General features: G+C 41.7%; 1 protein-coding gene and 1 pseudogene across 1 annotated transcript in view; both read right to left on the bottom strand.

Moving 5' to 3' along the window:
- Positions 1-14,976, bottom strand: part of LOC129412105 (inactive N-acetylated-alpha-linked acidic dipeptidase-like protein 2) — a 514,851-nt gene that overhangs the window by 119,884 nt on the left and 379,991 nt on the right. The window lies entirely within an intron of this gene.
- On the bottom strand, positions 9,202-9,319 carry LOC129412194 (5S ribosomal RNA; annotated as a pseudogene).

Here is a 14,976-nt window from a genome sequence, read left to right as displayed (position 1 = left end):
CGGCATAGGAGCAGCGTACAGTTTTTGCCATAGCTTTTGTGCACAGTGTTGAAAGCAGCTGAGGGTCAAAGGTCAGGTGGAGGTATAAATAATGGAGGGTACAGAGAATATATGAAAGCCAAACATGATTCTGAGCTTAAAGCACACAGGAGCAGAGGAAGGAGCTGGAGCTGCAGGGTTTATATGAAAAGCACGGCCCCGCCACACTCAGGTTTTCATTATTACTCCGTAAACAAAACACGTACCTTTCCCCGTGCTCTTACTTACAGGGAAAATAAAACAAAATGATTAAATTCTGCTTATGCTGCCCCCAGAAGTGGTTTATTCACTCCATGAGCCTGTTACAGTCATCGTTGCGGTGATGATAAATGAAAAAGTTTGCACCAGCTCCATATCAGTGTAAGAGCCGTCACTAGGCAACAGAGCCTGGCGGAAGATTGACTGTTCTGATTGGCTGTTGTTTATCGCAGGGGACAATTGTGAAAGTCAAGCATGTTTGAAGCTCATGATTTGAGATTTTGGAGCTGTGACCGGACAACAGAATCACAATGGCTCCACAGACATGAGGAGAAAGGATTTGGTACCACAAATAATACTTACTGGAAGTACTACTCGAGCCATGCTCCAGGAACTCAAGGAGAAGCAAGCTAGGATCAAAATCAGGAAAAAAAATCCTGTAGTGTGGTAGTAGGCCTGTGTAACTTTTGTTTTTAAGGCTTGTTTCTACGGATATGTCATCACTCTGCCTGAAATGTTCCACAGTATGACATAAACCAGTCCTACCTTACATTTACTGTATTTTTCAGACTATAAGTTGCTCTGAAGTATAAGTTGCACCAGCCAAAAAATGTGTAATGAATAAGAAAAAAACATATAAGTTGCACTGGACTATACGTCGCGCTTTTTAGGGAAATGCATTTTATAAAATCAGAGACCAGGAACCGACACTTCATGATGAAAGGCAAGTTCTAGTAACAAGAATAGGGCAGAGAACAAAAGACTGTTAACATCACATATGAACAGTTCTTCAGATAACTATAACATAAACCACAGAACAGAAAAAGTTTACCAAACTCTCCATCTCACTCCAAAACACTAAATCCATTGAATTCTTCATCCTAAGTGTCACTTCTGAGCAACTCTGCGACCTCCGGAGCACCACTTCCTCTTCTGTGTCGCTGTCATCAGAGTCGGCATCAGTTCCAGTTACAATTATCCCAGCAGGATGGTTTCGGTCGTCACTGAAGTTCATGGTTTGTCGATCCATCCAACAAGACACTCGCTCACTCCAAACTTTCTTTCTGCCACTCATTTACAGTCTTCTGCTGTGCATTTCGCTACTTGCAGCTTGTAATCTGCAAAACATGATTTTCTTTTTGGGGGCATTTGTGTTCAGTCTTCTCAGTTGTCTTTATAAGTTTGTTTAAATTGGTACAGAAGTAACGGTGCAATTGACTGAAGTGATACAGACAGGACAGCGGCTCTTTCTGCAGGACACATGCGCAGTAGAGCGAAGTGTCAGCGTTACCGGAGTAATAGGAGCAGCAGATAGTGGCACACAAGCCTTAGAGCGCAGTCTCGAGGCTGTCAGTGTGAAAACTTTAATAGATAAGTCGCACCGGAGTATAAGTTGCAGGACTACTCAAACCATGAAAAAAGTGCGACTTCCAAAAAATTCTATTACAGGTGGTTTTATAGCTCAAAAATACCTAGAAAAACAGGCATTCTGACTGTGAACGGGGTCACGTCGCCACAGATCTGACCTAAAACTTGGTCTGGTTTGGTCTCCATGATGTAGAAAGGTTTAACACCATACTGTGAAACATTCCAGACAAAGCAATAACATCTCCATGGAGAAAAGCGACCCAACACCAGAAAAGTTACACAATGCACCTTCAAACTACAATTCTAATATAGTAATTGAAAATAATACAGCAATTTAGTTTCAAGTATGTGTGTATATTGTATAAAAGTGAATGTGCGGTGGTTAAATTGACTTACAATATTAGTAGAATATACTGGATTGGCCTTCCCTCCATTTTGTGACAATACTTTTACTGCAAAATTGACTAAAATTGCTTCCGCTTACAGTCGCAACGCCCCCTGGAGGACCTAGTTTGGCCTGCAGAGTGTATTTGTGTGTGTGTGTGTGTGCGCGCGTGTGTGTGTGTGAGTGTGTGTGTTATTGCAGGCCTCTGAACAGCACCTGCTCATGTAATGGACTGAAGTGAAATTGACTTTTTGGCACAGTCTTTGTCTGACAGTAGATAATGTCTGCACTTTATGACGTTCACTGGCATCTCCTCTCTTCAGCCAAACACCTCTGTGTATCTCCATCTCTCCGTTTTTTCCCCCTCTTTCGCTTTTGCTTTCGCTCTCTCTTCACACTTGTCTCCCCTACTTCAGCTCCACCACTTCCTCAACGCTTATTTACTCTGTTTCTCTCCTTCCTTTCACTCTCTGCTTCTCACCTTCTTTCTCTCATTCTTTTGTCTTTCTCTCTCTTCCATCTCTCTTTTCCCATCCCTCCCTATCTCGTCTCCCTCTCCTTCTCCACCCCCGTCCCCCGCTCGTTTCCCTCTTCCTCTTGTACTCTGAAATCTGCTTCCCCTTTCCTTCTTTGCTCTTTTTCTCTCTCTCCTTTCTCAATCTTCTTATATATATTATATATTTTCTGTCTCTTTCTCCTCTTCTCTATCCTCCATCCCTCTTTTCCTCCTGTAAAATTTCTTTAATTGTCCACAAGGGGCAATTTCAACAAAAAAACAAACAGGTAGAGTCACCAGATCCAGTGTCAGGGCAGTTTTGAGGCTGGTAACAGTCCTCAGAACAAAAGTGTCCCTCTTCTGTGTCCTGCAGCATCACTGCACCCTCCAGGGGGCGCCAGGCGAGTTCTCACTCTCTACCTCCCCATTTCTCTCTCCATTCTCCCCTCTATCTCTCTCCATCTCATTCTCCATTCCACCCACCTCTCCCTTCTCCCAGTACCCTCAAATCTCCCATGCTCTCTCCCCCTCTGCCTCTACATCTTCCTCCCTCTTCTTTCTTCATGTCACTCTCTCCTTCCCCCCTTCTGTCTTTTACTCTCTATCTAACTCCTCACCCTCCATCTTCCTTCCTTCTATATCTCCTTAGTTTTCTACCTTCCCTTCCCTCCTTCTTCTCTCCTTCCTCCCTCTCTTCGCTTCCTCTCTCCTTCTATCCCTCTCCCTCTGCCCAACTCCTCTCTCTCTGCTCTTTCTTTTCTCCATCTCTCTCCCCTCCTACCCCTACATTTTCCTCCCTCCTCTTTCCTCCCCTCACTCTCTCCCTGCCCCCTTCCATCTTTCTCTCTTCCTCTTCTCTCTTCTTTTTCCTCTTGACCTCCTCCTTCTTCCCCTCTTTTGAACCTTCCTCCCTCTCTTCTCTCTCTTTCTACCTCTACTCACTCTCCCTCCCCACCTCTTTCTCTCTTTTTCTGTGTTCTCTTTCTGCAGTACCCTTGAATCTCCCTTCTTCTTTCTTTCCTCCCCTCCATCTCCCTCCTCTCCCTCATTTCATTCCCGAACACGCTCCTGTCTTCAAAGTTACATAACGCTAGAGTGTGAATCTATGCTTATATTATAATTTCCCCTAAACCCAAGGACCCCCGGTCTGGCAGATGTGCAGGGCTCGACCGGTGCACAGGTAATCTCCCATCATTCCTTGCCCTGGACAGGTGGAGCGCGTTCACTTAAGACTATTTACCGTCTTTCCGAGCGGAGGCAACTATGAAAGAAAACTGCACTAGAAATTGAAGAAGTTTCGAGACAGATTGGTGGACTAAAATGTTTTTCGCAAAGGGAGTGTGTAATAAACGCTGACCTGATATGCTCCTGGTTTAGTTTCTGAGGGTTCTATAAGGTTTAAATAGAAGTTAAAGGTCCTATATTACGCAAAATTGACCCTTGTGAGCTTTAAGTTATGTTATAATGTTGTTATCTCATCAAAAACATACATGGAGTTGTGTTTTGTTTCATTCTCCAAAGCTCAAAATGCTCTGTTGCAATTGTAATGTTATGTGGTGGTAGTAGGCAACTTTATTTATAACTTTAGCACAATTTGTACACAAAGTAATTCAAAGTGCTTTACAGAATAAGAAATACATTAATACTATACAATACAAACAAATCAAAACATAAATAATGATCATCATAACATTAAAAAGAGAGAGAGAAGTCTGGAAAAACAACAGGAAAGCCTCTCTCCCTGGACCATTGTTTTGGTTGGTATGAGTTCAATTAGCCTGATTCATCAGCTGGTTTCACTTCGTAGAAACCGTCTGACCTCGCAGTGTTAGAATTCGTTCGTTTGACAATAGGCGGGTCCTTTTTTCATTTAACCAATCGCTGCTATTTGGTAGTCATTAAGCTTTTCCCAAATCCCGTAGGAAGAAGGACAATAACGTCTTTCCCCTCGATAAAATTCACCAAACATTCTCTTCATTCTGGCTTTAAGTCCTCAGTCTCGAGAATTGTTGCCAACACAGAATGTACGGCTCTTCGCTGATTGGCTGGTGTCCGAACTTGCACTTCCGGGGTCTCTGCGAACCATCTAGTGTATTCCGATTCCTGACCTAGTTGCTGGAGAGAAATGAAATTGATTGGCTAGGGTTTAATATGGTCTAATTGGAAGCGAAAGGGCCTTTTACCTTTTGTTTAGTAGAGATTAAATTCAAAAAATCTGGGGCTGAAATCATCCAAATGATTATAGTGAGGGTGCAAGAAGCTTAAAAACACAGTGGAGCACTTCCTGTATTACCACATGACATCACAAGGTGGAACAAAGTGAACTCAGCCTAAATATTATGCAGGGTTTGTGTGTTAAACCTGCGTGACTGAAACAAAACACAACTCCAGGTCTGTTTGTGATGAAGAAACATTATAACATACCATAGATCGGAAAATAGCGGAGTTTGAAAATGAGTAGGGGACAGTGTGCGTCAGAACAGAAGCGAAGTGTGATCTGAAATATAAATTAGACTGCACTTCATAGCCGTGATTAGTTCTGTGTTTAATATCCTGCATGAAGAGTGGCCTAGTTGATAAGTGGTAAATTTGCACTTGAACCAGACTGAACTCGGCTTGGTAATGTTTTTATCCTACGCGTGGAGGAAACGCTCTGAACCCTTTCTTCTTTCTCTCTTCTCTTTGAAGCATACACTAGAAACAAACATCCTCATAAATACTTTCACCTTATTCAGTCCCACTTTTGTCTCTAAATGCTCTTAAACGGAGCTTTCTTGTGGTGGCATTTCTGGTTAAACTGGGATTCTATTCATTTCAATGGCGAATTTAAGAAAAGTTTTTGCTGCAAGTACGTTCATTTGCGTAAAATGTTCATCTGCACCAATAAGTTGAACAGCACTGATTATCTGGGAGGTTTTAAAAAGCTGTTGTAGTCTGTATAGAATTTATTTGCAGTCAAGATTGGTAGCCCCATACAAAATAATAAAACCCGTATGATGATGGCGGTATGTGTTGTCATTTCTGGGTCCAAGGCAGAGAGCACTGTGGTGAAACAGAAAAAAAAAGCTAGAAATCAGCTGTGAAGTTGCCAGTTGGGCCCGATAATGACACCATCACTTAACAACTAAACAGACTTTAAGGCTGGTTTACGCTTCAGTGCCAAATCTATGTGGATGTGCTGCACAGGTCTTCAGAATCAATCAGAAAAGCTTGTGGTGATTGCTGTTCCGTCTACGCACACCTCGGCCGAAGATGTCTACTTGCTGAACTTCTGCTGAGGGACTTTGATTGGCTGATCCAAAGACAATACAAAGACAACTGATTAAAAACAGCTCAGAAAAGCTAAGGGTTCACACAGGTACATCTGTATATAAGCCTTTTGTCATGTGTTTATTGTCACAGCAAGTTAACAAATCATTAATGCAAATTGTATACATTTTATTCCCACAACGTACATGGACCCTGATGAGCTCCGCAAAAGCTGGAATGATTCAGGTCTGAGTTAGGACGTCAGCTCTCAGCTTGGTGGGGCCTGACGCTGGACTATAAACCCGCCTTTATTTGTCGGTACAGATTCAAATAAGTTTTTATTAGGTTTCGAGGATAAATACATGGATGTATACTACAAATTTTTCCAGTTATTTATTGCAATTCAAGTTGTGCAAGTCCAATGAAGAGCTTGAAATGGTACAAAGGTAAGAACTGAACAATTAGAGGTTTAAAAAAGATACAAAACAAAAGTCCAAGCTCTGCCAAAACTACCTCAACAAGATGGTGAGCTTGAAACCATGGAGTGTCCAGCACAGTCTCCAGACTTAAACCCCATCGAGTTGGTTTAGGATGAACTGGACAGAAGAGTCAAAGTTCTGCAACAGACTTGGGAAAGAACTTTCTGAAGAATATTTGATTTCTGTTGCAAACAGAATGAGCCACGAGTGTGTTCAGCTGTTATATCTGCCAAAGGTGGACACTTTCATGAATCAAAAGTTTAGAATACTTTTTGATCAACAGTAAACAGTAAAAAATGGAAAAAGTGTGGCGTTCTAAAACTTTTTGACCGGTAGTGCATGTATTTGAAATATTGAAATATTCCCAAAACACTCAGGGCATCTTCAGCATTTGTCCTTAAATGCACACGTGTACAACTACAGTTATTCGATGCAATTTTGACGCCTTTTTTTTTTTTTTTTTTTTTTTAAATAGGGACAGTGTATATTAATGGACATCTACAACACTGCAGAGTAAATATCCTAGGCAGGTGACACCACAAATTTAACAAAAAAAAAAAACAACAACAGCAAGTGACAGTTCTAAACTAAAAGTGTCCACAAGTCTGGTTTTCCTTTAGTCACTGTTTCAAGTGGGATTTGAAAGTGGCAAGTGTTGGAGTCTCTCTTACTGATAATGAGAGACTATTCCAAAATTTAGTGCCTTTGACTGAGACAGACTTTTTCCAAATGTGGTGCATCTGTGTGGGACCTCACAGTTCCCTCGGGCTGTGGCCCTAGTTCCCATCCCACTGACAGTCTTTACTTTAATAAAATCCTGTTACAGACGGGGGGCAAGTCCATGCAAAACTTTATATATAAAACATCCATATTTAAAATGAACAAAATTATAAAAAAATTAAGCAAGTTGTACTTATCTAAAATAGTGCAGTGGTGAAATGAAAGTGGTTTCTTGTCCAGTATTTTTACGGCTTTTTAAGAAGTGATTCGATGGGTTTGAGTGTTGTGCCTGCAGCAAGTGACCATGTGGTTATGCAATACTCTATATGAGCCAGAATCATGGAGTGTAAAAACATTCGTGCCTCATATGGAGTCAGAAAGGATCTTACTGGTCTAAAATTCACTAAGTTTTGTAAGACGCTTAAAGTGTTTAATGTGGCATGGGGCAGGTGAGAATCATCTCTCATTGGTATCCGCAATTTTCCAACTCAGAAGTCAGCGGACGTCTTTGTTTTATTAAGTTATTTGATTAGATTAGATGACAATTGAGGTTTTAAAATGTCCAAAACATAACATAATGATCCATAGTTGTCATAGATTATAATTATATAGCAGACAAAACCCCAATACATCTTCTTTAAATGATGCACGAATAATGCATAAAAAGGATAGACCTGTTTGCGCCCTTTAATCTAGTACGTACTGTTGCACTATAAAATATATTAATGAAGTAGTAGTAAAAGTATGTCAGAAAACTGCTAAGAGAAAAACTATTTTATTAAAACGCAGCAGGAAGAAGTGCAACAAGCAGACATCTAAGGCTATGCAGTAAAAACAACCCTTTTTTTAATTGTACAGCTAATCTGGCCCGCTTACCCCCAGCAGAGTTTGCAATTTTGACTATTTACTAAACGAAATACCGCAGACAAACTGTATTTATAATGATTCTCGCACATCTTGCACACCATTCGGACTCCACGGGCTCCGCACACTGTAATTGTTAATATAGTGGTGTAATTATACCCCAGTGGGAGTGTGGAGCTGTTTCACCGAGGTAGTGACTAAACTCCCTCCCACCTCTACATAACATGCATGTAGGAGGGCAAGAGGCAAATTCACCTTCCAAACACCCACTTGTTTCTGCTCATTCTCGTATCGCTCGGTGCCTGTTTCCAAGAGACGGAGTGGGTGAGTGAATGGGCTGAAGTTGTTTTATTTTGACTGTTTTCATTGCACCGAAAAACTCTATAGGATAGGCCTTTGAGGTCTGGTTCCATTTGACTTAACCCTTCTCTCTGTAATTCCTGCTGTCAGACATGAAGTATTAATCCACGTTACATGATCCTGGTGTTTTTATTTCGCTATTTCATCCATAAATCAAGATACGAACACTAAAGGGCCCATATTACACTATTTTCTGATGTTATAATGTTGTTTCCTCATCACAAACAGACCTGGAGTTGTGTTTTGTTTCATTCTCACATGTTAAACACACAAATCCTGCTCTTCTCTCAAACAGAAAAAACTCTGTTCCACCTTGTGATGTCATGTGGTAATCAAGAAAGTGCTCCACTGTGTTCTTTAAACGTCATACACCTTCACTAGAAGCATTTGGATCATTTCAGATCTGGAATTGCCAATCTCTACTAAAAAAAAAAAAAAAGTCAAATGTAGCTGTTATTTCATGACATCACAAGGTGGAACAGAGCATTTTGAGCTTTGGAGATGTAGACAAACTAATAATAAAGGATTACTCAAACATATATATAATATGTGAATGAAACAAAACACAACTCCAGGTATGTTTTTGGTGAGATGACAGTGTTACAACATGATTTAAAGCTCACAAGAGTAAATTTTCCCCGAGGTCTCTGGCACTAGTATTAGCAACTTGTTGATGCACAGACTCTTTGCTAGGTGCTCGCCCCCTGCTAAACCTCATTTACCTTTAACACCCTCGCTCCTGACTGGCTCTTCGTTTTCGTGCTCGGACTTTCACGTATGGTCCCTGGTTGTAGATTAGCCACATTAAATGCCAGCTTCGACTGGCTTAATTTGGCTGCAATCGATCGCTATGGGTGAATCCACTCCACAGTCTATGGCCTTTACACTCAGTGGTGGTAAGCTACTATTGAAGCCACAGCTGCCCTGCGGCAGACTGATGGAAGCCGATCTACACCATCAGCCCCTAGGACCACCATCATCACTCACACACACACCACTTTCATACTAGGCAATGTGAGTGAAGTGTTTTTGCAACTCGCGCCCCACTGTGGCACCTGATTTTCCCAGTGGTCTCTCATCCAAGTACTAACCAGGCCCAGCCTTGCTTAGCTTCTGAGATCTGACGAGATCAGGCTTTAACAAGCTGGTATGGCCACCATACTGTGAGTAGGCTTGCATTTCCACAAAGCTGACTCGTCTTACTTGGCCTGGAGGCGCGCCTTTACCTGGTTGTTTAAATTAAATATTCCTTTGGCTATAATATCACTGTAATAAAACTATCTGCAGGTTAAGGGTCAGGCAACCCGGGTTCAGTCATGATTGTAGTAACTTTTTTAACAGTAACAGCACAGGCTACATACAGTTTTTTTTTTTCCAAATTAAGGAATTTTAGGTATTTGAAGGTATTTTACTTCTAGGGTATTAAAGGTTGTATAGAGGATTTTCCAAGGAACGAGAAATCCAGCGACTGTTTGTCCTTTTTCAAATGTTGCGCATGCGTGAAACCACCCCCCCTCCCCTACAGCTCCCTACGTAGAAACGCCTCCTCCCGCCTCCTCCTTACGCCAGAAACAGGTTTGTTTACAGCCGGTGCGCTGCACATGACTTGTAAACAACTAACTACAGTGTTGGTTAGGCAAGACGGAGAAGTGAGGAGCGGGGAGAAGAGTGGAGCAGGGAGAGAGGAGAGGAGAGAGGAGAGGAGAGAGGAGAGGGGAGCGGTGCGTGGAGATTCCGTGCCCGGAGAAGTGAGGAGCAGGGGGAAGAGCGAAACGGGCAGCGGGGACAGGAGCAGGAAAGGGGTGCAGAGAAGAGTGCGCGGAGATTCAGTGCGAATGAACTAGTTACAACACGCAGCAGCAAGCGGACTCTTTCTTTGCATTGAAAATTACGTTTTCAGACATAGGATATCGCTTTCGTGTCCTGAAAAACGTTTGTCTACCTATTGGAAATAAAGTACGTTTTCATAATAAGCAGAAATGAATGAGTAATTTGGCGACCAATGCGTCAGTCTTTAGACCCTGCGTCTGCTTCAGTTGCGCCATCGCTGGAATGAATCTTCAAGAATCACCTTAGTTTGGCTTCGCTGCTTTTCCCCTTGTCTTCTTCTTTCAGCGACCTCAAAAACGGACTTTCTTTTGCGGCTAACTGCTCCTGGATTCTTGTCGCCATTGCAACAAACTTTGTGCTAACTGCGAGGAAGATATAGGTCAAAAAAAGCCGCTAAGAACTGTTGCGTTGGTGGAGTAAACAGCGTCTGTGCGTCTTGCGTCTGTGGACTGCGTGACAGGCGTACGTAAACCACGTACCGGCGGCGCGCAGGCAAGTCAGTTACGCTAGAAACGTAGGGAGATTGATTGACAGCCTGTCAGCTAACAGATAACGAGGCAGTGTCGTTATCTATTGGCAAATGTTTAGCCCCACCACGTCCAGAGTTGATGAATTTTTATTCTCTTTTTTTTGGTCATCATAATTACAAGGCTACTGCACCTCTATAATGCTATCATTGACAATTTGAAACCAAAAAAAATCCTCCATACAACCTTTAACTGCACAATTGTATTGTTTGGAAAAGAAAACAACAGATTAACATGTTTTAAAAGTTCCACTTTCATTTTGAGTCTTCTCTCTCTTTGCTCCCCAAGTTAAGTCACCCCCCTTCAGAGCGCTATTACAAACCAATCACTGTGCATCCATCTAATGAAACCACTGCACATCGCATCAGGTTTATCAAGTTGCTGCAACAGTTTTGTATCATGTTTTGGTATATTTAAGGAGAACTGTCATGTATATGCATGGGTGAAGTAGGCTTGTTAGAGAAGCAATTGATAGAAACTCACAGCTAACCGTACGCAGGGTTCGAATAGGGCCTGGGAGAGATCGCAAAAGGATGACATCTAAAACCACTCCAGCCATGTTTTCGATGAGGAAACAATTATAACATTGTAGAAAGCATCAAAAATGTACTTTGCATAATCCCTCCTCTTTAAAGTATAAACTCAATACAATCACCTCTATGGTTTATGTAATACAAGTAATACAAGCAATTTATTCCTGTTTACACTACACTGCCTTTCGGTTCAGTTCATTTCGCATCACAACAACTACTACATCTATTTTAAACTCCACGGTACCAGCCTCTTTAACCTGCGCATATACGAGCGGCAGACTCCAACTCATAAACACATCTAAACTCTACTTTTATTATTTTTCATTGGGTGCGCCGCCTCGGGGGTGGTAAACAACGTGACAGTCTTTCGCGCTAATTAAGCTCAAAGTTTCACACGATCCTCGAAAGAAGTTTTGAAGACTTTTGGTAAATCTCTGTTCCCGCCCCGCAGCACTACAACAAACATCAATACTGCATTTTTAATACCGCAAAACGGGCCACGCATACTCCCAGCTCTCCCATGATGCCTTGTTGTTATTCAGTAAGGGGCCGAATCTATACTATCAAAGCCAAGTGCAAAATTAAATGTCTGTCGAAGCATTTTATAATAATTATGCTTGTGTTATCCATAAAAAGCATGAATAAATACTTAAATCATAATAAATACATTGTATATTAAAGCTCTTATACAGTATTAGGCCAAATTGTGAACTTTAAATGTGTATTGTGTAACTTTTCTGGTTGAAGGTCCATCAAATGCTTTTCTCCATGGAGATGTTATTCCTTTGTCTTGGAATGTTTCACAGTACGGCATTAATGGCATTATTTCTGTCACCATGGAGACCAAACCAGACTAAGTTACAGGTCAAATCTGTGTAGAGGGAACCCCGCTCACAGTCAAAATACCTGTTTTTCTAGGTATTTTTGAGCTGTAAAACCACCTGTAATTGAATAAATGTAAGTTAAAGCCGGTTAATGTCACACTGTGGAACATTCCAGGCAGAGCAATGATATATCCAAAGAAATAAGAAAGTGACAGATCCCTTTAAACCACGTTAGAATATTGTTACCTCCTAAAAACATACCTGGAGTCCAGTTATTTCATTCACGTGTTTGAGTAACCCTTTATTATTAGTCTGTCTACATCTCCAAAGCTCAAAATGCTCTGTTCCACCTTGTGATGTCATGACGCGATGAAGTTATCAGCAGCCTTTTACCTTTAGTTCAGTAGAGATTGGCAATTCCAAGGGTGAAATCATCTAAATAATACTAGAGAAGGTGTACGGAGTTTAAAAACACAGTGGAACACCTGTATTAATGACATCACAGAGTGGAACAGAGTGTTTTCACGAGATATGCAGGGTTTTTGTGGTAAACACGTGTGAATAAAACAAACATAACTTGTGGTATGTTCTTGATTAGGAAACAACATTATAACAGATCAGACAGTACAGTAATATGTGCCTTTTATGAATGTCATTATAAAGTGTATTATCCTCCGAGAATCAGGAAGTACACGTTTGGCATACTAGTTGTTGTTCGCATTACAGTGATGGTGAAACTCCGATCTGGTATTTCAAAGTTTTGAAAAGCGCTTAAAACTCCTCTCTGAATAATTAGGATGCTCAGAATGCATAAGATAATTGAAGAATAACTTTGAACCACTCCATTCCAGTTAAAATGAAGAAGTTCTGTTTTTCGTGTTTTTAAGATGTAAAATTAAGAAGTAAGACGGACAGAGGACAACAGACATTGCAACTGGATTAAAGAGGCAATCAAAAAACTGAAGCGTGCCAACGGGACTATAAACCGCGACGAGGGGGCTTTTTTACTCTCACACACCTACTGTCCTGAGGAAGTCGGACTGCAGATGTCGCTGTCGTCCTTCCTCCACCGATAGGGAGACACGCCAAAACCTGTATAAATCAGCTGACCAGACACGTCACAGCAACATCACGTGACCACTACAAGAGCGCTAGTGAGCAGTCGAAACTGTCAGGTATGAAAACAAACTCTAGAGAACCTAATAACATAAAAAATTAAGAAGTAAAAATCAGGTTTGACGCCTTTAAGAATGATTCAGGCTTAGTACCCCTTAATTAAACAGTTAGAGCTCGAAATATAGTATCTGTTCATTAGGAATTCATTCTTTGTTGATGCTTTATTAAACAAATCTGCAATCATCTAATGTTAGAAAGAGCTTCAGTTGTATTTTGCAAATGTATGTCCCCTGCACCATGGTATGTCTCTTCATTCCATGGCATATGTGAGGAATTGTTGTAATTAGAAAAAGATTGGCAATGTCAAGCAAAGTCAATCGTTCCTTTTTTTTTTTTCCCACAATAATTTCTACAAATCATTTAGGGAAAAAAAAAATTAGGAGCCCATCACTGATTTGTGAAGTAGCCTAATCAAAGGTCCCTCAACCCAAATCAGCGGTCGGATTTTGAAGTTGTCATTCTTTTTAAATGGTCACCACACAGGGCTAATTTTCGCAAATATTACAATGATTCATGATTCGAAATTGTGTGAATATTAGGGGTGGTTATGGCATGCTAAAATCTATATATGAAAATAAAAATGTCGCGACGCACATGAAAACAGATATGCCACACTCCCTTTCAAGCTATGTTGACTGTTGTAGTGTTAAAAATGTAGGTTTTCAGTTTTTGTCATGTCATGTAACTATAGTATACTTGGATTCTTGATGTGTCACTACTTGAAACACTAGACGTTAGGGGACCAGGCCTTTGCTGCCGTCACCCCCCTCCCTCTGGAACTCACTGCCACAATCCATCAGGAACTCAGAGACTCACTGCAGAACTTCAAAGCACTACTAAAAACTCACCTGTTTACCTATCTGGTATTCCCCTCATGATTCCTCCTGTTTTCTACAATGTTGCTTCCTATTTGTAAAGTGTCTTTGAGTGTCCAAAAAAAGTGTATTAAAAAACAGTATCAGTCCATTCATCCACCCATTTTCTTCCGCTTTATCCGGGGCCAGGTCGCGGCAGCAGGGACTCCCAGACTTTCCTCTCCACACGCGCTAAATCCAGCTCTTCCGGGGGGATGCTGAGGTGCTCCCAGGTCAGCCAAGAGACATAGTCCCTCCAGCGTGTCCTGGGTCTTCCCTGGAGCCTCCTCCCAGTGGGACATGCCCGGAACACCTCTCCAAGGAGGCGTCCAGGAGACATCCGGAACAGATGCCCGAGCCACCTCAGCTGGCTCCTCTCGACATGGAGGAGCAGCGGCTCTACTCTGAGCTCCTCCCGTGTGACTGAGCTCCTCACCCTATCTCTAAAGGAGAGCCCAGCCACCCTGTGGAGGAAACTCATTTCAACCGCTTGTATCTGCAGTCTCGTCCTTTCGGTCATTACCCAGAGCTCATGTCCATAGGTGATGGTAGGAACAAAGATTGACCAGTAATACGAGAACTTTGCCTTTCGTCTCAACTCCCTCTTCACCACAATGATCCAATACAGCGACCGCATCCCTACCGACGCTGTTCCGATCCACCTGCCAATCTCACGTTCCATCCTCCCCTCACTCGTGAACAAGACCGATGTATTATTGTGAACATTGAAAACAAAAGGCCCAAATTTCTGTCACAAGCTTGAAATAAAAAAAACATCTGTCAATCAATATATTTTCAGCACTAACATGATTCCTTACACACGAGTCTGACGGAAGAATGGAACGGAAAATCACAAAGCTCACACTGCTGTCAACTGATCTGAAGCTCACCGCACCACTAGACCTGTCACGATAACAAACTGTGAAACACCGTATAATGCCAGAGAGAAATAGAATATAATATTGAAAGTTTTATGCTACTCTCAGGGGTCGTTGTAGCATGGACATTGAGTGAATATACTGGTATACTATTTGGTGATGTGTGGTTTTGGAATGAGTGGAGGGAAAATCCAAA

The sequence above is a fragment of the Boleophthalmus pectinirostris genome, unplaced genomic scaffold, assembly GCF_026225935.1.
Source record: "Boleophthalmus pectinirostris isolate CB_2022bp ecotype Guang Dong unplaced genomic scaffold, ASM2622593v1 HiC_scaffold_7, whole genome shotgun sequence".
In the NCBI taxonomy this organism is placed as follows: Eukaryota; Metazoa; Chordata; class Actinopteri; order Gobiiformes; family Gobiidae; genus Boleophthalmus; species Boleophthalmus pectinirostris.
This window is presented reverse-complemented; position numbering and strand designations above follow the sequence as displayed.